Source organism: Halichoerus grypus, chromosome 5 (assembly GCF_964656455.1).
Source record: "Halichoerus grypus chromosome 5, mHalGry1.hap1.1, whole genome shotgun sequence".
In the NCBI taxonomy this organism is placed as follows: domain Eukaryota; kingdom Metazoa; phylum Chordata; class Mammalia; order Carnivora; family Phocidae; genus Halichoerus; species Halichoerus grypus.
This window is the reverse complement of record NC_135716.1, coordinates 42,023,969-42,048,495: the sequence shown is the minus strand read 5'-3', so window position 1 is coordinate 42,048,495 and position 24,527 is coordinate 42,023,969. Positions and strand designations below refer to the sequence as shown.

The window sequence follows — 24,527 nt, the reverse complement described above, 5'->3', positions numbered from 1 at the left end:
GGAATGGGCTGCAAAGAATATCTGTGGGTGAAAAGAAATGTTTACAGTAGCTCTAAAATCTGTTACATGCTAGGAATGTAGAAAATTAATCATTGGGCAATGGGCAGGGGGGACAGACACATCACCACCACCATCCCCACCTGAAGGCAGAACTGGGAGCCAGTGACTTAGCCCCAGAGCTTCTGCTCTATCTATGGCATTTTCATTGATGATTTGTAAATTTTCAAACAAAGAAAAATTGTCTCCTACAGACAATGGTCAAGCCTCTGAACAGCCAGCCAAGAGCTCCCCCTAGTGAGGTTGCACACATATCAGAATGAGCTTCCCACCTCTGTGCGTACACACACACACACACACACACACACGCGCGCGCGCGCGCGCGCACACACACAGTCTTAGACCTGACTCTTTAGTACAAAATGTTGTCCAGGTCCACATTCTTTTAAAGCAACATGAAAAAATATCCCCCAAACTCTCCTGACTGTTCCTCCTACTCATTGTTAAACCCCACACTCAGCAGTAAAGAGCCCAGTGAGGACTCCCTTAAGGAGAAACTGTCATTCTGATCATATCATTTTGAAATAGTAATAATCACATATTGGCTCCAAATCTGCATCCTCAAGTAGATGCTATCGATGTAGAAAGTCCTCGGGGGCAGCATATTACCATGTAATTAGCATAATAACTTTGTTGTGTAAACAAAATAAAAGACAGGCTTGAATATAAGAAATATATCTTACACTGTACTGGTATCTACAGCTTCTGAAGAAAAATCTATTGTCCTTGCTAGTCTTCCGTTTTGTTGCCGCATTACTGGGATAAGCACCTACTGACCCGTGCAAGCAGCTTCCTATGTACGTGTGCGGCATTAGCACACGTGCGTACACATGCCCATATATTTTATTGCAGAACAATATACAGAACACTCATCCTACTCATATTTAACGGAACTAATTTGCTATAACACCAGCATTGCATCTCCCAGACCAACCCTAATTCCTTCAAGTACATTTTGGCTTCCTCCAAAAAGATATTTTATTGGTTTTATGAGGCTTGCTAGGGCTCTGAAGGGAGAATAGGCATTCTTTGGGGGAAAGAAGGTAGCAAATGTAGAAATCAGACACGGAGATGAAAGGGGTTTAATGTCTTCCTAAAAATTCTTTAAGAGCCATATCAACGTTTTTAGTAAAATACAAATGACTGCCAGTTTATAATTAACAGCTGCTTGTGTTAAGTATCCAGTGCTTCCGGGCACCTGGGTGGCTCAGTTGGTTAAGCGACTGCCTTCGGCTCAGGTCATGATCCTGGAGTCCCTGGATCGAGTCCCGCATGGGGCTCCCTGCTCAGCGAGGAGCCTGCTTCTCCCTCTAACCCTCCCCCCTCTCATGTACTCTCTCTCTCAAATAAATAAATAAATCTTTAAAAAAAAAAAAAAAGTATCCAGTGCTTCCTAGTTCCTGCTAATTTTTTTTTTTTTTTTCCTTCTTAAACCATAGATCCACAAGACAACTGATCAGAGCTCTAAGATGCTAAAGGTGACTCTATTTCCCCGGGAGTCTAACTCTGGAATGCAATTTGTGGGATGTTTTATATATTGATGCTCAAGCCTTGAAATCCTCTGACATCAAAACAACACAGGGTACAGTATTTTTTGGGGGGGAGTGTTACTTTCATCATCAAGATTCTTGGAGTAAAAATATAAACATATGTAAAACTAAATTTAAATAAACCCTTGGCTTTTAGATACTACTACTTACCTCCCAGAAAGATGGTGACAATTAATGCTAAAGTCTTTGCAAAGCTTTGGTGGAACACTCTACCATATGAATAAAAACAGTAAAATTTTTGTTTTTGTTACGATATATTCTAGGGAATATTTTAACAAGCTTACCTAGTATACTCAGATCTTTGTTCTTTCCACAACTCTTACACCACCTTCAAACAAAAAGAGACCAGGTAAGAGATTGGGGTGGGGTGACGGGGAATATTGCATAACTAAGCCACTCATATGGGACAAATTTGTCTGTCACCGATTTTACCACCACTCGCTCAAATGATTAGGGCCAAAACTTCACTCCTATAAAACCCATATCAATGATGAACTGTTCACTGTTGGACTGTGGGTATATAACTCAGCCTGCAAAACTGATTTTCTTCCCTTATAAAAGGGGGAATTATAATGTTCAACACCTCCCTGAATCAAAAGGAAACCACTATACAGAGAACTGAAATTAGACCTATTATGTTAATTAAAATTCTGCCGGCATCTCTGAAAGTGTAATTTGGCCCAATGTGTTTTAAAAAAACCAAAACATCATGAAAATTAGCTAATGAATATTGTGCAGTCACTTCCCTAACATAAAATAACTCAACCATTTAAATTGCACAAATTCCAAAATGGTCTAATTTACAATACGTCGTTGTTTGCTTGTTTGTTTTAGAAGTGCTTAACCTAATAACATGGTGAGATTGTATTTTTTTTAAATTCTAATCTTTTATGAAATAACAAGAGACTCATGGTTGAATTTTCCTATGAGTTTAGTTCCTACAACCCTAAATATTTAACTCTAACAATACTTACTCCTGCTTAAATTTATTATTCAGAATTTGATTCTTTCAGTTTTCACTAGGTTGAAAGTCAGGAGTCTTAGGCTTTTGAGCCAATGCTGACAGTTACCCATCATTTGACCTTGAGCGAGCCACTGTGACCTTGGACTCTTTGCTTCTTCATCTGTAAATTATGGGTAACAATATCGACCCCACTGGCCTCATGAGGTCGCTGTGAGAATTAAATGAGATGACACAGGTGGTAAGTGTTTTAAATATTAGAAAGTGCTAGACAAATCTATGCACTGTTATTTTGAAAAGTAATATCTTACTCAGTCAATGAATATGTAATCATCTTTTAAAACTTTCTCCAATTTCAATGGTTCTTTTCTTTTTCTTTCTTTCTTTTTTTTTTTTTTTTTTTAAAAAACCATGTATGTTGAGTTATTTATCTGCAGAGATTTATTTTTTAAAAACAATTCCTGGTACCATTGGAACCTTCGTTTGGTATCTACCTCTGTTCCAGTCAGTCTTTCCTCCTCAGAATTGTCCCCCAAATTGTATGAAGCACGGACCATATATATAACCATTGTGCTCCTTTGGTTTGGGTTCTCCTAGGCTAAAAAGTGTTGTCCAAGGGGTTTTCACTGAAGAATTTGTAGAGAGGGTTCCATCGCCACCAGATAAAAGCTCTGCCTCCCCTTGACTCCATCATAACACAAATGGAAGAATTAGCCCCCAGATGCATCCCTATGTTAAAAGTGCAACCACGCAGAATACTATTCAGCACTAAAAAGAAATGAATTACTGACATACACAACAACATGGATGAATCTCAAATACATTTATACTAAATAAAAAAGCTAGACTCAAAAAGCTGTATGTTGTATGATTCCATTTACATGACATTCCACAAAAGGCAAAACTATGGAACAGGAGACAGATCATCAGTTGCCAGGGGCTGAGGGTGGAAGGGAAGGGACTGACTACAAAAGGGCAGCAGGAAATTTCTGCGAGTGAGGGAACTGTGCTGTATTTTGGTTATGGCAGTGGTTACATGATGGCATGTCTGTCAAAGCTCATACTAAAAAGGAGGAATTTTACTATATGCAAACTATAGCTCAATAAATCTGACATTAAAAAAAAATCATGGAAAAGTCAACATGAGTTTGTTACCCTGCTTGGATTGTGACTCTTCCTGTAAAAGCAAATTGTATTTCCACGGCAATTCAAACTGTTTTCTCATAAGATGAAGTCATATTAAGATAATCAAGGTAGTTAACCGAGTATGTTTAAACTTTGAAATAAAATTTTCACTCCATATCTATCACAACAGTGATTAATTACAAGAGTCCAAATAGTGTATTTGTCTTACAGTGATCACCATTTCATTTTTATTGTTTTCCAATTGGGAAGAAAGAATTTCAAGTCTTAAGCTAGTTATATAGATTTTACCTCCCCTCCATCCTCATCTAGCCCTTAGAGAATTGTTTATAACCGTTTATAGGTGTAGCTCATAGGAATGGGAGTATGAACCCTCATATGCAGTTGTCAGTCAAAAAATTTAGCTGGTTACAAGAGGACCTCACTTAAATTGAATTCTGAGCAAAATAAGGAACTGGATATAGCTGATGAAAGGGCTGTAAAAAGAGATTTTAAAACAGAACAAGCAAACCTAGCTAAGAGAGTCCTTTTTAAAATAGGGTCGGGAGGCCATTCAGGAGGAGGAATTTATGCATGTCCTCATCGGAGAGAGATGTGAACTTTTTAAAGACCTTTCAGCCAGCTTCAAGCCCTTATCCTGGACTTAACCTCCTCCTCACCAGGACACCTGACTCCCTGGTACTCTGCACTTTAAAAGGAGCCAATTCGATCTAACAAGTTTCAATCCTTCATTTGCATATAAACTCAACCAATCGCAGTGAGCCTAATTTCAATCCCTCTTTTGCATAGAGGATCTACCTGAAAGAGAACTACCCTCAAAATCTTTGCCTATATATACACCTCTGCCCCTCTCTGTCTTCCTCTGAACACAATTCATATTTCTACCTGAATCTGTGGCTCCTGATTTGCAATTCTAATTGCCCAAATAAATGCCTCTTTGCTTAAAATTTTCAGCGAATTCTCTTGGTTGACAGCCCCCCAAAAGGGCAAATAAAGCGAACGAATCAAAATAGCCCCTAGAATTCAGTGAAGAAATGCAACCCATGTACTATATAGATGTGCTGTCAAATATTAGTACTGGAAATCTTTCTTTTTAAAGATCAGGGTGCAGCTTTCAGCTGCAATGATGTTATTTTCATATCAATCAAATTAAAGGATTTATAAAACAGGCAGAGGGGTCAGTAGGCAGCTCCTTCCTGGGACACGGTTGCTGCAGTGGCTTGGGGGGGAGGGGGAGGTGCATCTCTGGAGTGGGGAGGAGTTGTGAGCAAAGAATCTCACCTCTCCGTATCCCCATTCCATTCCTTCTGTTGTAAAACGCCATATAAAACAATGCCCGAACAATCTATGGCTGGAAACACAATTATTTGCAGGTGTCTCAAAGCCATTTCGACTCATTCACTCTTCCTTTCTCCTCATTGACATTAGTTTAATCTGTGAAAATCAGATCACAATTATGCCAGACTTTTTACCTCATTAGTTTTCTATTGTCTGTTCTGAGGCATTGCATACATTTTTACCTCCAGGCGAGATTGGTTCTTGTCTGAACTCGCTTCTATCCCTTCCCCTTCTTCATTCTTATGAGTAAGAAACACTTTTAATTCAATAATTTAACTACTTCTGAAGCTAATCTGGAGAGATTTCACCTGCATTTTTTTTTAAACTGGCAACTTTGGGCTATAAACATGTTTCTGGTTGTTATCCCACTCATGCATGAGATACATACATGAAACACCCAAACCCCCAGGATTTGCTCTCTAGACAAACAGCAATTCTCTGTAGATAGCAAATTATATTAAATACATATAATTCCATTTTTCCATTGTGTTAAATCACAGCAACGTCATTTTCTTGGTAAATTTGTATCTCCTGTGTGCCTTTGTTACTGTGACTGGAAAAGCATTACCTAGAATTATTTAACTACATTTAGATTGGGGTTAAGGCACTCACTTTGTACAGCCAGATCCATGGGATCGGACCAGGGACATCAGTGAGAGTATGGAGCTGTTTTCTGCAAACCCTTGAATTTAACCATTTAAGGTTACAGCGATTTTTTACTTCTCAGGATGCTATTCTATACACGTAAGTAGATAAGATGTGGAAATTTCTTGTCAACTAATTATACAACAAGACAATGTGTCTCTTTCATATTTTGGCTACCACTCTGTTTACAAATGATTTTGATACATATTTGAGGCTCTCAAATCTAATTTTTTGATTTGGGGCTGAGGGACAGTTGCTTTAGCCCTCAGAAATTGGGGTCAATAAAGAAAATTGCTAAGAGTTATTTGAGCAGGGGCGCCTGGGTGGCTCAGTCGTTAAGCGTCTGCCTTCAGCGCAGGTCATGGTCCCAGGCACCTGGGATCAAGCCCCACATTGGGCTCCCTGCTCCGCGGGAAGCCTGCTTCTCCCTCTCCCACTCCCCCTGCTTGCGTTCCCTCTCTCGCTGTGTCTCTCTCTGTCAAATAAATAAATAAAATCTTTAAAAAAAAAAAAAGAGTTATTTGAGCAGCTACATATTTCAGCATTAGCTCTGCTATGAACTTTTCAAGAAATCTAAGTTATATTTACAGAATGTCATGAACTGGTACATCCATTGTTTATTTCCTTATTGAATATCAGCAGAAATTATCTGCTATACCGAGAAGCGTCAGATCTCCTGACTAAACAACTTCTCTTCCTTTGGGGAAAAAATAGTAATAATAACCTTTGATTGTGTAAGAACATCATAATCCACATTGTCATTCCTGATTCAGCCCATGCCAAGAATACAGGACAATTTACATATGCTTTAATCAAATATTTGGGGGCTGGGGAATCTCACTGCGTATCTCTAGATCAAGATTATGTGACATGCCTTGGATTCCAGCCAGGTTTGAGGCTCTTCATTTTTAAAACAATAACCACCTGCTAAAAGAAGAAAGAAAGCCATTTCCTTCTTGACATTCGTTAGCTTAGGATCAGCAGAATCTTCCCGCTGCTCAGACTGAAATGTAATAGCTGCAAGGTTGAAAACTGAAATCTTGCACTAAGCACTTCGATGCTGCTGGCTTGTAATTTTTTTCTCTTCAAAAATTACATACACAAAGCAGTTTTAGACTCTGTAATCAGATATTTTGCCTCGTACTACTGTATGATTTGGGATGTTTTCTTTTTTTCTTTTCTTTCTTTTTTTTGAGAGAGAGAACCAGATCCGCACAATCCATGCTTTCAGAGAATGTGCATATGCTACATGGGACACTAGCCCCTCACTGCTGTGTGGCATTTGTGGATAGTGACCAAGCTAAATGAGCAAGACGAACTCAGACTAGTTAACTTCCATGGGGCCCCAAGCCCGCAACTCGGGTTGACTCAATTCATTTTTACTTGCTTGTTGTCCAGCACTACAGTGGTCAGTAGATGCGTGTATCTCAGGGAGGGCGGGTCTTAGCAGGGGGAAGCAAGGAGCACGGAGAGGCCAAAACAAAAAGGACTTGATCTTAGCCTCCAAGGATCGCCATGTAGTGGGTCCAGACTTTGCAGGGGCATGAAATGCATCCAGCTTGGCCGAGGTGCAGTGATTCACCCAAGTGTCCTCTGGTTTTTCTCCATGCTGAGCTGACAAAAGCATTATCATTTTATACTCTCACCAGTCCAAGTACCTATTGTGAGGAAGCACTTGAAAACTATCAGATTTGTAAAATTCACAGACAAGCAACAGAAAACCTTGCAAGAAAAGTGGTATGTTTTATTTGCAAAATGTACAGTTAAAATGGCATGGTTTTTGCATTGTTTATGCACCACCACTTTGGAACTGACACTTTCCCCTCAGAATGGGTTATCTTTTATAAATGCACGTGTGGTTAATATCTGTATTTTTAAAAAGCATGGTATAGTACATTGCTTTAGCATACTGTGGCATAAACTTTCCCTTATACAAATTCAAGTTTACAAATCCATTTTTTTCCAAGATCTTCAAAATGGAACAAGAACATCTTTAAGCAACTATCTCTATGTGTACTATTTTGTGCATGCGTGCATGTGTGTGTGTGTGTACGTGTATGTGTTATTCAGTGTCTTTGGACCTCAGACTTGTCCAAAAAATATCATCCACCCCTTATTTCTCAGCTTTCCACATCACATCTCATCCACCCACCCAGGATGAAAACTTTGAAATCATCTTGAAATCTTTGTCTTCTTCCATCTGTTTATATAATATCAGAGAATAAAGGACATAAGCAACTGAATTAGATCAAGAGATGCTTATGCTTTAACTACTCACCTTACAATGTGTAGAAAGCAATTACAGGGTAAAGCAAAGTTAAGCTAAGATATGACTCTAAGTCCATATTTTAATAACCTTCTTGAAAATTCGAAAAACTTTTTGGCAGTCTTTTTGGCACATCTGATTAGAATGTCCCAGATTTTCCACCTTTATCTGGAGATAGAGATGGAGAAGCACTTAGACGAGGGGCCTGACAAATATCTGCCATTTGGCTTCCTTGTCTGGGGTGCTTACGTTATCAGCAGTCACCTTAACCCATACATTCTTTGTGAAGATCATCTGAAACCATTTGTCCACTATACCAGGGTTGGTTTAGCTAAAATTAGGTAATATTATCCATAAATACATTTAACTTCAAATGTGTGTAGAGGTAATTGAAAGCACCTGAATACACTAAAAGCCAGAGGACGTGGGAAGACACCACCAGCAAGCCCTTTGCTTCGTCACCGCCCCTTCCTGCCCGTGAGCCTTCAGGCCTTGTCTGCGAAATGTGACCATCTGATACACGGATCCAGGCAAGGTGCTGGTGCCAATCTGCATATTAAACAGTGTGGGGCTCCCGGGGGCCTCAGTCGGTGAAGCACCTATCTTTGGCTCAGGTTATGATCCCAGGGGCCTGGGATGGAGCCCCATGTTGGGCTCCCTGCTCAGCGGGGAGTCTGCTTCTCCCTTTCCCTCTGCCGCTCCCCCTGGTTTGCACTCTCTCTCTCTCAAATAAATAAATAAATGCCTTTTAAAAAAATTTTTTTTAAAATAAACATTAGTGGAGCAGAACTTTTTTTTCCTTTGGGTTAAAAAAAATAAACTCTATAGATAGAAGTTCTAATCTCTTGTAGTATCTCAAATGGAGCATCTTCAACCTCTCCTCATATATAAAAACTCCCATTTATGTACTCCACTTGAGGGATCATTACTGTATTAGTCAGGATTCTCCAGAGAAACAGAACCAATAGGATCTTTCTCTCAATGCCCAACCCCCTCTCTCCAGAAATACAATCTAAAATATTAGATCTTCTATCTCTCCAGAGACAGAGAGAGAGAGAGAGAGGCAAAGATTGATTTTAAGGGATTGGCTCATTGATTGTTGGGACTGGCAAGGACGAAATCTGTAGGACAAGCCAGCAGCCTGGTGATTCAGAGAAGAGTTGGTATTGCAGTCTTGAGCTGAAGGCTAGAAACTCAGGCAGAACTTCTGTGTTACAAGTTGAAAGTATAATTTCTTCTTTGGAAACCTCAGTCTTTTCTCTTAAGGCCTTCAGCTGATTGGATAAGGCCCACCCACATCATGGAGAACAATCAGCTTTACTTAAAGTTAACAAATTGTAAATGTTAGTCACACCTTAAAGATACCCTTACAGCAACATCTGGACTGGTGTTTGATCAAACAACTGGTCACCACAGTCCAGCCAATGTGACACATAAAATTAACCATCACAATCTATTACCACACACTGTGCTCTGGTGAGGACCAGATGTGGAAGAGGAACCTCACCCCAGATAGTCAGACGAAATGACAGACTTCTTTCCTCTTCTCCCATCATCTCCCAGACCCAAAGGCCTCAGTGCAGAGAAGAGGGAAAGAAGAGCAAAGAGAAAACAACCCTCCACCCTGCTCTGGGTTCATGCTGGGAATTCTTCCCTGTCCTGAGAGAAGAGAGCTTTGAATCAAATCAGACCGAAACTGAGAAATCAGCATGACTGAATCTTAATTACTAAACTGAAACCGTTCATCACCGGAAGGGGATGAGAAACTTGTGGAATTGGATCAAGATGTCATTGAGACAAGTGTGAAGCAGGGAAGGGGAGTTCCACCCAGCACAATGGTAACCACATTAGAAAATACAAAACCATAGGGAAATGCTTTGTGGAGAGTTCACAGGCGTCCAGTTCTGTACCCACGCAAGGAGCGGAGAATGAAGACACCAGGAAGAAAACTGGGTCAGGGACATGGTGTGACTATGGGTGTAACACAGACCTTCCAGGTGGATCATGTGGACACACTTGCCAAGAGTTGACCTGATGTAGACAAGTGGTGAGGTCATCAATGATCAGAAGACAGACCTCAAAGTTGGGCACATATCGGCTTGGAACTGGACTCTGCCACTGTGAGCATGTTGCTTCATCCTTTAGGCCTCAGTTTCCCCCACCATAAAATGGGAATGAGAGCAGTGCTTGTATTATAGGGCTGCTATGAAGGCTGAATAGTCATGCAGAGTGAGTGTTCCAGTAAATGGTAGCTGGAGTCATCATCACCATCATCCTCTTCATCAGCAGATGCTAGAAGTTTCTTTGGCTGCTAAAAGCAGAGCATCTGGTCAGGGCACCTGGGTGGCTCAGTCGGTTAAGCGGCTGCCTTCAGCTCAGGTCATGATCCCAGGGTCCTGGGATCGAGCCCCACTTCGGGCTCCCTGCTCGGCAGGAAGCCTGCTTCTCCCTCTCCCACTCCCCCTGCTTGTGTTTCCTCTCTCACTGTGTCTCTCTCTGTCAAATAAATAAATAAAATCTTTTTAAAAAAATAAAAATAAAAGCAGAGCATCTGGTAAACTCCTGATTTACTCTGCTGAAAGTCTTATGTCTTGAAAGAAGATATTGGCTGCCACTTATAGAAACTCTGTATCGTAACAGGCACTCCGCTAAATGCATTTCTCATACAATTGCTGCAGTAACCTCACAAGGTAGATGCTGTCTGCATTTTACAGATCAGAAACATTACTAAGGCTTAGAGAGGTTAACCAACTTGCCCAAGGTCACACAGCTCATTAGAGGCAGAGCCCTGCTGTTCCTACCAGACCACACTGCCTTCTACTGAGTATGGAGCTCATTCTGGAGAACTTGCCAGTAGTGGAGGTGTTGGACACTAAAAGAAAGCAGTGGGGCTGACAGTAAGGTTGAATTCTAATAAAAAGAACTAAAAGCATAATCATAATTTAACATATCCTTGATTTTAGGTGAGCAGACTTCAACATATCTTTGATTTTAAGTGAGCAGATTTCAAAATGTCTGGGGTTGGGAGGATGAATGATGGACATGTTGCTATGGACCTTACACTCTACAGATGGGAGTCTATAATCAAGCAAATTTCTGACAGCCAAGTGAAATACCGTCAAAGGGGAAAATAGGAGAGGAAGGTAATCCAAAGAAGCAGGTGTGGCTACAAAGGGATTTCTCAGATGAAGTTGGATTCTAAAGGATCTTGATCCAAATATGTAAGTCACCGAATTATGAAGGAGCAGCACAAATCAGAAGGATTAGTGTTCACTTGGCCAAGTCCAGAACAAACAAGGACAACATAAGTGTCGTTAAACTTTTATGGAGCAAGAAATACAAAAGAAGGGATTGACCCATTGCTTGGAGGAGGTGACAGAATGTTGAGGAAAAGGCAGAGAAAAAGCAGAATTACTCCTCTCCAATTTTGTTTATTTTTCCCCCTCTAAGAAAACTAATCTTCCAACTGCAGGTATTGAGGTGTTTATAGCAAGTGAAGATAACCTATACCTGCTTTCACCTGAAGTCTCCAATCCCAGTTATACTTCATCCCCAATAACCTGCCGATAGAATTGCAGAATCACCGCTAATAATCTAAGAGAAATCAAAATTAGAAGAAGAAAAAAAGAACCAGTCAAGTAACTGTTTTCCCAAAATTCCAAGTAAGTGTGTCAACGTATGTCCGGGTTTACCAGAAGCATCAAATGCTGCAGGTTGAGCTACCATCAGGAAGAAGGGCAGGGACAACAGAAATTATTGAGGCAAAAAAAGCTAAGTTAACACATCAATATTTATCCTTTCAAGGAAAAATAAAATAGATCCTTTCGGGAGACTTAGGATCAAGAATGAGTAGATCTTGGCATCTCCAGCAAGATTACATGTACATGTACCTCGTTTTCAACTTCTTAGAAACTGAGCATTAATGCTGAACCAAAGCCAACATTCCTACAATGCTCTCTCTCCCTTCTGCACCTGTGTCTGCCCTTTGGAACAGAGTGCTGACTGCGTGTCCATGCGCTGAATTCAGCCTGCAGGCTGGTCCTGCTATGTCTGGGGTCATTTGTTTGTTTGCTTGATTGTTTTTAATGCTTTTAAATGGGTCATATACTCCTTACAATCTCTTCCTGTCTTCCATCCATCATCCAATCATGAACACTACCTGCCTACAACAGTGGGCATCGCTTGAAACTGCAACCTTTCTCTGGGCCACATAAGGTAAATCTCCTTTTCTTCCTTTTATACCCCTTCACACCCTGAAAGCCTGATGAGGTTTTGAACAAGATTACATCAGAGACTGAGCCCTTCCCGAGGCCACTAAAGAGGCCTTCTGTCAGTCACTCTCAAAAGGTTTTATTCTAAGGGCCAAAGATCCTGTGACCCATTTCACCGACCCTTCCCACTGTCCAGAACTTAGTAGTGAAAAACAATTACAGAGGATCAAAATGTAAAAGTTGTAATAAATTTATTGCTAGCAACATAATTTAATTGCTCATTGTTTATTCCATAGAACACAAAATAATCTTACACATAAAATTTTCATTCTATCTCTGTCTCTGTAGACATTTTTAGTAAATGGGAATACTTGTCTTTCTGAATTGTCATAAGCATACAATAAGGTTAAGTGTATTTTAAATGCCCTATAAATTAAAAAGAGTTTGGTCATCTTACTATGCTGACTATTTAACTCATACTTTAAGCATTTTAAGTAGCACAAATTTATAGGGAGCATATTGCCAGTAAAGTATGACTAAGAAATTTTCAATGGAGTATGTATACGTTTTCTTTAAGAAAAATATACAGATTATTTAAGTTTGAACTACAATACCATTATGTTTTAAAGTCAAGTTATTAGAAAATTATAGGCCAAAAGTACTGTTGAAATAAATATGCAACCTACACATTCAGGTTAAACAAGCTGCAGCCAATTAAACAGATATGAAGAAACCAAGTTAATAATAACTAGTCATTAAAAACTAGAATAAAAACTGAAAGGAATAACCAACCTGACTGCACTGATAATAAAGGATTCTTTCTGAACTTAGAACATCCCAACTAGCCAGATGTATGCTTGCATAGAGGGATCTGGGTACTGTGGCTAGTGCTCAAGCATTCAGTGGAGTACAAGGAATTGCTACTCCCAACCCTGGGGAGGCATTCCTATGACTCTTTTAAAAATAGATTGTATTTATTTATTTGAGAGCGAGAGAGAGAGAGAGAGGGAGCGAGTGAGAGAGAGCACGAGCCAGAGGGGGGCGGTGGGGAGGAACAGAGGGAGAAGCAGACTCCTGAGCAGGGAACCTGATGTGAGGCTCGATCCCAGGACCCTGGGATCATGACCTGAGCTGGAGTCAGACACTTAACTGACTGAGCCACCCAGGCGTCCCCTATGACTTTATGTATACTAAATCTAGTAATCTTTGATAATTCACCAAGTCATATAAAGAAAGGCATTGAACCTGCATGTCATTTGTCTAGAGAGCCAAGGCTGGCTGATGGAGTAGCCATTACCTGAAACATTTTGGCAGAGAGAAGAGATCGCTCTGGAAAGTCCTGCACCAACAGCTCAAAGCTTGGTCCAGAAAGACACGCATCACCTCTGCTCACAACTTCTTGGCCACCTCTGGGCACAGAGCCCTACCAACCATAGGAGGCCAAGAAATACCATACTATCACGTGCCCAGAAGACAGAGGTCTGGACAGAGTAAAGAGAATTCATTTTCACATCACTAAGAAGACCCTTTTAGTGGACCTTTGCAGTATGCTTTTAAGCAGACAGCTAAGTTGGAGTTTTAATCTGTCTGCAACTGGCCTTATGTACTGTGCCTTTCTTCGGTAGCCATCAAGGATGATGATGACTTTTGTCACCATTTTCCTTTTGTGAAGGATCAAACAGCTAACAATTGTGGAGGGCTTACAATATGCCAGTCACTGCACCAAGCCTTTTATAACCACGAACTCAGTTTAACCCCACAACAACCTGAAGTTGCAGTTAGTCTTATTATTGCTATTTACAACAATTTCCACTGCAGCTAGATATACGACCTTAATATTAAGAGTTGGAAGGCTGGAGTTTTTTTGGGTTTTTTGTTTGGTTGGGGTTTTTTTTGTTTGTTTTTTTAACATTTTATTTATTTATTTGAGAAGAGAGAGAGGGCACAGAGGGAGAGAGAGAGGGAGAAGCAGACTCCCTGCTGAGTGGGGAACCCAATGTGGGGCCCAATCCCAGGACCCTGAGATCATGACCCGAGCTGCAGGCAGACGCTTAACTGACTGAGCCACCCAGGCTCCCCAAGGCCGGAGTTTTGAGATGGAAGCCAGGTAGCAGGGAGATGGGGCTTGTAGAGGCCGTGAGAAAATAGGCAATGCAGTTGGGCTTCCAAGAAAGAGAAGCCAAGAGACAGAATAGCATTTAGGGGAACAGAAGAGAAATCTGCTGATTTGGGGATGGTCAAGACTTAAGGAGAAGGAGCCACTGGAGTGGGAGAGGTGGAAAATGCAGAGATGACAGGGGTTGGGAGCAAAGTCCCCAAAGAGACAGAAGGATGGGGCTCGGGGCAAAGTGGGCATCTCAGCTTTGGTCATCTCATGTATGTGTGGGCCAAATGGGTTTCCTCGGTTAAGAAATGCTTGCTCATGCTTTTACCCACTTTTTATCGTTTTTTCTTATTGATTATAGCCATGTTAACTCAAAAGGCCCAAGGCACATTTTCCTTGAGAAGGAAAGATGGGAAAAGAAATGGAAAAACCCTGGAGCAAAAGAGCAGGAATCAGAGGAAATTCTGCTCCGTATTGTAATGAATACAAAGGCAAGGAGTAAGGGAATGGGTAGCTTAATGAAAATAATGAAATTTTTGAACTGCTCTCAGGGATGGAAACGTCAAGCCACTCAGAGATGAGTGAAAGATCTGCTGAGCATCAAGTCCCAGATTGGACAACTGCTGGAAGAATTGTGTCATTTTCTCCATGAACCTCAATGAAGTTAGAAGAGAGGTGACTGCTTCCAGGCACACAGTAGGTGTTCAATAAATGCATATCAAATGAATGAATATATGAATGATTCTGAAGACTCAAGACGTATATACCTACTGTTACTCCATGGATTTTGTCTGCAGACCAACTGATTGTCTTCAGCTGTTCTTCAATGAAGTCTGCCAACTCCTTATCCTCTCTCCATTCTACTACAGCTCCAAAATATGGACTTAGCCAGTCCTTTCATTCCTTCAGGTGGTACTAACTTAAGACCCAGAGGGGGCCATAACAGCGAACCAACTTAACTGAAGACTTGATTGAGGATAACACACAGGAATTGCAATTTGGAAAAGAGAGTTAAACCGACTATCAGATTATGACTGGCGCGGCTTCAGCGTGCAAACGTTCCCTACCTTGAAGGCATTCCCTTTCATCTGCACGTATGATTCTCAGACTTCATTTAGAAAGTTTCCCGTGGAGCTTGGTAAGAATACATTTTCCTAGGGCCCAACCTACAGACTCTCACTCAGTAAGGGGTGGGGAGAGAGTTTCGGGAATCAGCATTTTAAACAAGCATCCCCGGGGAGTGGCATTCATGCAAGTGACAGTTTAAGGCAAATGGGTCCACATTACTTAGACCCTACCCTCTTACCTCTGTTGTTCCCGATACAGCCTTTCCCCACAATTCCAGTCTACACAGACCTCGCCCTGAGCTAGCTTTCCCTGGCGCTCACTGTTTTTTTTTTTTTTTTTTCCTGAGAATTTCTTAAACTTTAATGCATGCAGATCACATTTCTAGCAATCTTCCAGTTAATGCTGATGCTGCTGGTCCACATTTCACATGGAGAGAATTAGGGTCACTATATCATACGCATTGACACCGCATTATAGGGACGATCTCCTGGTTGTTTAATGTGAGTGAGTCTTGCCTCCCAACTTCACTGTAATTCCCAAACGGAGACGAAGTTCTACTCCTCACATCACTAAGGACTGAATGTACAGCTGGTGCTTTATAAACATGAGCTGAATTGAATAATTCAAAGTAAGACAGCAATAAACGCCCAGATTCCAGGTTGGGAATAAAGAATAAATGAAGGGGGGGAAATCGGAGGGGGAGACGAACCATGAGAGACTATGGACTCTGAGAAACAAACTGAGGGTTCTAGAGGCGAGGGGGGTGGGAGGATGGGTTAGCCTGGTGATGGGTATTGAGGAGGGCACGTTCTGCATGGAGCACTGGGTGTTATACACAAACAATGAATCATGGAACACTACATCAGAAACTAATGATGTAATGTATGGGGATTAACATAACATAATAAAAAAAAAAGAATAAATGGAGAACTCTAGCCTAAATTTTCATTATTATTGCTCCTAACCAGTACTTTCATACAACCACACAGAACAGCCAGAAAAAAAGGCATGCTCAATAGAGCATTCAAGACCAATAATCTTAAATGTCTACATCAGAAATGCCATATGAAAAAAATACAGCTTTAATAACTTAGAAAGAAGATGTACTTTTCTGAAAGTTTCTGGAGCATCTTCTCAAAGGATTTATCAGCTGTATTAATTATAGTCTCCAATTCATAGGCCCGCTACACTGTAGACAGATTGCTGCATTTGGTGACATGTGAATCAGGTCTCAGTCTCAGAATAAGTTGGATTTTTTTTTTTTCCTTTTAGAATCAGGGAATTATAGAGACTCAAAAGGGAATCCCAGATTTTCATGTGTAGCTGTGTACTGATTAAATGATACACTTGGCCTGAATCTGCTTTATGCTGCTGACTTTTAAACATTTTTATTCAGACATAAGTATAGAATTGGATAGTGCCATTAATGCTAGGTCAACTGGGTAGGGCCTGCTAAAACCAAAGCAACGAAGACCCACAGGACTTTGTAAACAAGGAAGAACGGGAGACAACTTCTTGACCAGAAAGAAAATGTTTTCAGAAGAGGAGACACATTTTCACCACCCAGGAGTGTTCTGGCGTCCAATCAAAACACCAGAACATGATTTATTATTCCAAATTATATCCTAAAATCAGAGCATCAGCCAAAGCCATACTTCATACCAAACTATTTCCTTCCTTGGGTCTCCTTCTAAGAAGATACCTTAGAAATCAGAGGAGAAAATTGGAATATAATAACGTGCTCCACACTTTGAAGACCATTTATGTCAAAATTCTAAGTATAGGAAGAAAAGCTAGATTTTGCTGCCAAAAAAAAAAGTTCATTGCTACTTTATATATGAAATAAAATAGTTCAAATCTCTAGGAAACTATTTTAGACATTACATACCCTAATATAACAAAATGCATTGAGGCAAGATATTTTAAATCATTGTCACTAGTGAATGGATGATTTAATTTTAGCAATTGTTTATGGGGCATTGTGAGGAAATTAATCCATTATTTTGTCATAAAATACCTTGTTTCATAATATCAATTTTGCTATTAGGATTTAAAGCAAGAGTTTTCCTAAGGATATACATTTTTACATGACATTAAGGTCATTTGTATATATTATAATATAACAGTAACTGTGATAATTATTCTTTTGTGCAAAAATTTCAAGTAATCCTTCCAGCAGAACATTAAAAGATTATAATGTATGTGTGTGATTATGTGTGTGCGCGAGTGAGAGAGACTAATTCACTAATGATGCTAAGCCCATTAGGGTAGCTTGAGAATCTTGGGGGTTAGCAATTTGTTATGAAAGGGCCATGTCTAGCACACTGAGTGGGGGGTGGGGTACGATGGGACAAAGCAGAACTTGAGTGAGTTAGAATCCTCCTGCTTTTTATGTTAGAACTCTGAGTGGATGGCATCAAAATCAATATGCATCTATTACTCCCAGAAAGAGACTTAGTTTGGAAAACCCAGTTATGCGTATGCCATTGGTAGTTTTCCAGTTATCTGGCTGCATTTCCATCAGCGTTGCAGGCAGAAAGATAGCATGATAGGGGAATGGACGAATGATCGGCACCCAAGTCTCCCGTAACAACCCCATGCTCATGCCCTGCTGATCAAACAGGAAGCTGATGGCAACGTCTTCCCACCAATATTGTTAGCAGATTCTAATGCAATCACAGCAGCAAGGTGCGTGGTCTGCACAGGCCGAGTCACAATCTAAAGTTAGTGTTGTTTTCCATTCAATCCAGAAAGCTTGATATTTTAATGTAACCAACATATTATTTTAATTGATAAATGGCAACTATAGGGAGACATCTGGGATGGAGCGTGGTTAGAAAAAGAGGACTTTCTTGGAAGATCTATTTATATGCCTCTGATCAGTTGAATAAATTTAGTTACAAACATTGCAAAACAGAAGCCAATCTTGTGTATGGCACTTTGGATGAGTATGGTTTGCCCTGAACTGAATGTTTTTAGGGCATTAGAAGGCTCCCATCCATCCTAATCAACTTTGTGTAGACATGATTCAACAACCAGTGTTGGCTCCGATCAGCACAAGTGTCAGTCACAGAGCAGACTCTGGCCCACAGCCCTCTGTCCTCATTTCCTCAGGGCCGAATGTATGTGGTTCTCACAGGGCAATTCCCTCTCGCCCGCACGGCCAGCGCGCCTGCCCCTGACAGGCTTGCCCGGCTGTGGCACTGACCATATGGCTAGGCTCAACTTCACCTCTCCCTTAACAATGCCATCTCCCTGTCTCTCCAGCTCATACTGTCTTCATGGAGGGCATGTATTTATAGACTCTCCCTCGAACTACCCATTCTCACAAATGTATTCGTGATTCCAGTCACAGGAGGGGTTCCTTTGCATTCACACCCTCCCTGGGATGTATTACTGACCATCGCTGACATAGTTTATTTCTGAAGGGAATTAATTCCAAACTCATATAAATATGGTTGCCTTTAATGTCTTGGATTAAATTCTATTCCATTAATTCCTTATATCATAACCTCCACCCTCAATATCTAAACACCTCCCAAAGGCCCCACCTCCTAATACAATCACATCGGGCATTAAGAATTCACATATGAATGTAGGGGTACATAAACATTCAGACCATAGCACCTATTAAGAAATGCACAGTTTTAGGAGAACTGAGCCATCAATGAAAAGCTAAAAAAAACTATTTTCAAATACCTGGCAAGTGGGGAAGAAACTTCTCAAACTCTGCTGGGCTCTTAACTCACTATTTCCAAGATGATCTGATCCAAGAGCCAGAGCCAATGACTCTGTGCGCAGCTGGGATGATATAAGTACCAGCAGCAGAAACCCAGCCCAGTGCCCCTACCTCTGGAGGGGCAAAGTCGGCTTGAACCGTAGCACAGAAGACACATGTAGAGTGTGTTAACGTGCAGCACCATGAGAAGAGTAAGATGACAAATTCCCCCCGTGTGTTCCTTGCATATCCCATTTCCTGCACATTCCTGGAAGTGCAAATATTTGCTCAGATTACAATTATTCTTTTGGATTCCCATCAACATAGTACCGAAATAATAAGCATATCCGTTGTTTGAGAACACACTGTCCCTTGGGTTCCTGTGCCCCTTCCCAGCGGCCTTTTTTCAGGTCTAAGGCATGCCCCACCCACCTCAGAGGCTTTGCATATGCTGTTCCTTCAGCTTAAAATAATCTTCTCTTGGTCTTCCAGCTCAGACACCAGCCCCCCTGAGAGGCTTTCCTGGATCATCCCCATTCTGCTATTATTCTCTGTGTCTGGCTCTTTTCCTTCATGGCACGTATCCCAATTTATATAATCTATGTTCGTTTGTTTTCTTGTTCATTGCCTGTCTCCCACTCCCCCCTTTAACGTCCAAGCTCCACGGGGCGAGGGTCACATCTCTGTTTTCCACCAGTGTATACACAGCCCAGCACAGTACCGCACCCAAAGAAGGCACTTGACAAATTAACAGTTGAACAAATCAATGGAAAGTCTGCCTCTTTAGGAAAAGCCATTTACACTTTAAGAGAGCCATTTCACTTTAAGAGAGGAAGAAGACCTCTCAGAGCCTCGATGAAATCATCAGTTCATCAGAGAAGCCCCTTTTCTGCCTATCCCAGTTAGACCCTTCCAGAGACATATTCTCTAGGCTACCTCTGAGCTGGGAGCATACTTCATTTGGGGGCTTCACAGCCAGCTTACCATGTTTGTGTTCGTTACACGGTAAGTGCTGCTAAGTACACAGGCTGAGAATTCTCAGTGGTCTAAATGTTTTAAAATCCAGAGATGTTCCATGTCATCCCCTGCCATTTCCTTCAGGTACAAGTCCTGTAGCTCTGATTCATGTAGCTCCCAGTCTTTGTGTGAAAGCAAGAAGCAGCAGGTAAGAATAGATGCAGGTCCTTTTCTGGGTGAGGAACTCGGCCAGGTGACTTGTCGATGTTTTCTGAGGTAATTCTCACAACAACACTATGAAATGGGAAGTATCCCATTTTATGTACAGGGCAACTGAGGCTCATCTAGAGAAAGTACCCACAAACAGGAGGAGCTGGAGTTCTTTCTGCTACACCACAGAGTGTGAAACAGTGTGGACTAGCGCACAGCAAAGACTTTCCGAGAGAAACGACAAGGACAAAACCTTCACTTAGGCTCAATTCCTTTGGCTATTATTCTGGTAGAATAATAAAGCAAAGTCCTTTTGATCAGGTACATTTCAGACTTGATAAATCCCATTTACATGATTCTGAGAATTTTTCATAGTTTCACACCTGAAATCAAGCTGTGCTTTGTAAGTGGTTCAGTGTGTTAGTGTTTTCTCTTTCTCTCCAAAAGTTACGAATTTGATGATGTTACAATCCAGGGAGACTTGAAATCAAAGAAGGGTGGTTTAACAGCTTTTCTGATAGAGCCAGGTAAAGGAGACCCACAAGGTTTTTCCATCAGTTCTTAATATTTAAAATAAAATTACCACCAATAGAGGACAGGCGGCTCCTGACTTACAATGATTTGACTTAGAATTTTTTAGCTTTACAATGGTGTGAAAGCAATACGCGTTCAGTAGAAACCATACCTCCAGTTTTGAAATTTGACCTTTTCCTGGGCTAGTGCTGTGCGCGGTGTGGTCCACTCTCAGGAGGCTGGGCGGTGGCGGCCACAGGTCCCAGTCAGCCACACGGCCAGGACGGTAAACATCGGGCACACTTATAATCCTTCTGTACCCATACAACATTCTGTTTTTCAAGTACAGTATTCAATAAATTACAGTAGATACTCCACGCTTTAGCATAAAATAGGCTGTGTGAGATGATTTTGCCCAATTGTAGGCTAATGTAAGCGTTCTGAGCACATTTGAGGTAGCCTAGGCTAGGCTATGATATTCGGTAGGTTGGGTGTATTCAATGCATTTTGACTTAACGATATTTTCAACTTAACAATGGGTCTATTGGGATGTAACACCATCCTAAGTTGAGGAAGATCTTGTACAGTGTAATTTTGTTTAAATCACCTTATTTAATCATCATTAGGATGATATTATAGAGTGGGTAATTATATTAGTCCTTATTTTATAAATGGTACAACTAACACTCAGAAAGGTTAATTAAGAAGCCCAAATTCGCACAGCTATTAAATGTCAAAACCGAGTTTCAAATACGAGTCTACGCTACTGCTGAGATCCACGTTCTTAATCACAGTGATACGCTGGTTCCTGGTCTAGCAGCACGGTGCTGGGGGCCTTCCACCTTCATGGCAGGACGCAGGGCGATGGTGGTTAAGTTTCTGTCTAACAAGCTATCCATGAGCAGGACAGGCCCCGTGGCCCTAAGCGGAAGATCATGGAGAGATAACACACCCTCCACCACAGCCCAAGTGCTCCCTTACCCCCCACCCCCTGGTCATGCTCTCTATCTCAAATAAATAAATAAAATCTTTAAAAAAGAAAGAAAGAAAGAAAGAAAGAAAGAAAGAAAGAAAGAAAGAAAGAAAGAAAGAAAGGAAGAAAGAAGAAAGAAAGAGAGAGAAAGAAAGAAAGAAAGAAAAAGGAAAGAAAGAAAGAAAGAAAGAAAGAAAGAAAGAAAGAAAGAAAGAAAGAAAGAAAGAAAGAAAGAAAGAAAGAAAGAAAGAAAGTTCTGAGTCTGACTGCTGGTCTGGAATCCCCGGCTCGGACTTGCCCATTGAGCCATGCGGGCAACTGCTAATGCTATCAGTCCCCTCAGTCTCCTCATCTATAAAAGGTTGGCTAATATTGAGTTCTACCCAATATTAATATTATCAGTTATCACAGTATTATCATAGGGATATTATGAGGAATTAATGATGTGCTTAGTATAATATAAGGCACAGAGCAATGGTAGGTATTATAGATAAATATTCAGATGGTACATTCAGTGTACCATGTTCAGTATTCTCCACTCACATATACAGTTGTCCTCATAAATTCCTAAATTAAAAGAACCCTTTTTTTTTAGGGTTTTTTTTTAAAGATTTTATTTATTTACTTGACAGAAAGAGAGCGAGCAGAAGCAAGGGGAGGGGCAGAGGCAGAGGGAGAAGCAGACTCCCTGCCAAGCAGGGAGCCCGATGTGGGGCTCAATCCCAGGACCCTGGGATCATGACCTGAGCCGAAAGCAGACACTTAACCAACTGAGCCACCCAGGTGCCTCTAAAAGAACCCTTTCAAGTGTTCAGGAGAGATACCTGAACTGGATAGACCCAAATGGCCTTCACAGTCACTTTTCTGGAACCCACATTGGGTAGAACAAGTAAGTAACCCTCATAGATCGGATCTCCTTCTAAGCTAGATATGCGGACTCTAAACTTCCGAAAGATATGTATTTGGTATTTCTCTAGCACAGAGGTCACAAATTAAGCCTACAGTAATGCAAGTGGGTCAAGTACAAGAAAAATAATATAGTATAAGGAAAACAATAAAGTTAATGCCAAGATCAGTAGCAAATGCACTAATCCTGAGAAGAGGGAGACAGTAGGACAAGATGGAACTGGGAGCCTGCCTCTAAGGGGTAGCCACTACTCAGCCCAGCTAATTATTGTCCATGGAAATAGAGGTCCACCCACACCAAAATCTCCTATTTTTCAAGTGAAAGCAGAAATCTAAGTTTTCATATAAATCTCCTGATTTATAAATATCAGCAATGAAATTCAAATTATTGGGCACTTGAGTGGCTCAGTCGGTTGAGCACCTGCCTTTGGCCCAGGTCATGATCCCAGGGTCCTGGGATCAAGTCCCCCATTGGGTTCCCTGCTCAGCGGGGAGTTTGCTTCTCCCTCTGCCTCTGCCCCTTCCCCCTGCTTGTTCTCTCTCTCTCTTAAATAAATAAATAAAATCTTAAAAAAAGAAATTCAAATTATTTTTAAATATTTATTTATTTGAGAGAGAGAGCACATGTACCCTGTGACTGTGGGGAGGGGCACAGGAGAGAATCTTCAAGCAGACTCCCTGCTTAGCAGGGAGCACACATGGGGCTTGATCTCAAGACCCTGAGATCATGACCTGAGCTGAAACCAAAAGTCGGACACCTAACCAACTGAGCCACCCAGGCACCCCTCAAATTATTTTTAAAACTATCTGCAGGCCAAACAAATAAGACCAAGTTATATATATATATATATATATATATATATATATATATATATATATATGCCTCTGGGTTGCATGTCCCACATGTGATCTAAGCAACTTCTGATCCGGCAGCAACTTTTCATTAACTGGGAATGTTGACCTATTGGTTCAGAAAGACTCTATGCACAATTTACTTCTATTAGTCCTTCATTCTCTATTAGTTTGCACATCCCTTCTGTAGCCCAGCACAATCTAGAAAGAAAAGAGATTTTGCATTTGGGAGTTCCCCATGCTTTCTATGACAAAACTGAGCTCAAGGGCAGCTTGCCCCAAGGAGCCTCCTGATGCCCATTCCACTAGACTGCACAGGAGGACAAGCCAGGGATGTCATCATACCCCTCAAGCAATCACTTCGGATGGGTTCTAAGAAAAAAATGTGCTGAGTTTTCCTTCTTTACCTCAAATTACCAAGAAGGTATGTGGAAGACATGAAACTTAGTGGGTAACCCCCTCAGGTGAAAGTGTAGCATCACCTCTGGCATGAAGGTGGGAAGAAGGGCTCGGAGGGGCGGGGATAAGTTTTCCTAATAGATGTGATCTTTATGGTATGGTTGCTCCAACTGGTTGAAGTGTTAAACATTTCCACTCAAACCAATATGGGTATCAAATAGACTCTAAATCTAAACCTAAATTACTATTTACGCATGTGTTGAATTAATTACACTATAACTCCTTTCCTTGAACAGTGATTCGTGATCTTCCAAGGCATGGCTTGCTTTCAAGTTTACTACCAGCACCCACTCTATTTCAGAGCCTATTTTGTTGATATCTGGGAAAGTCGCTACCAACAGCAGATAATCTGCCTAATTACACCTGTGTTGACTTCTCAACTCTGTTTATCCCTTTGTTTGGGTAAACCATTTGAAGTATAAATACTTCATCAGCTCTCGGCCAAAATGAATAGTAAGAGAAAATCATCCACCATTTTAAGAGAACCTAGAGGCAGGTTCTGGATTCAGATCTATAGTCAAACCTCTCTCAATAGATGTCTGAGCTTGGGCAAGTTACTTAACCCCTCCTGTGCAAGGAAGATAATAATGGTACTT

At 41.0% G+C, this 24,527-nt stretch overlaps 1 protein-coding gene across 1 annotated transcript in view; it reads right to left on the bottom strand.

Annotated features, from left to right (window-relative positions):
• Positions 1 to 24,527, bottom strand: part of LOC118518598 (uncharacterized) — a 284,505-nt gene that overhangs the window by 48,817 nt on the left and 211,161 nt on the right. Inside the window, exon 9 of the mRNA XM_078072234.1 lies at positions 1,892 to 1,935. The gene's annotated coding sequence lies outside the window, so the exon portion shown is untranslated. The remainder of the gene's footprint in view (positions 1 to 1,891; positions 1,936 to 24,527) is intronic.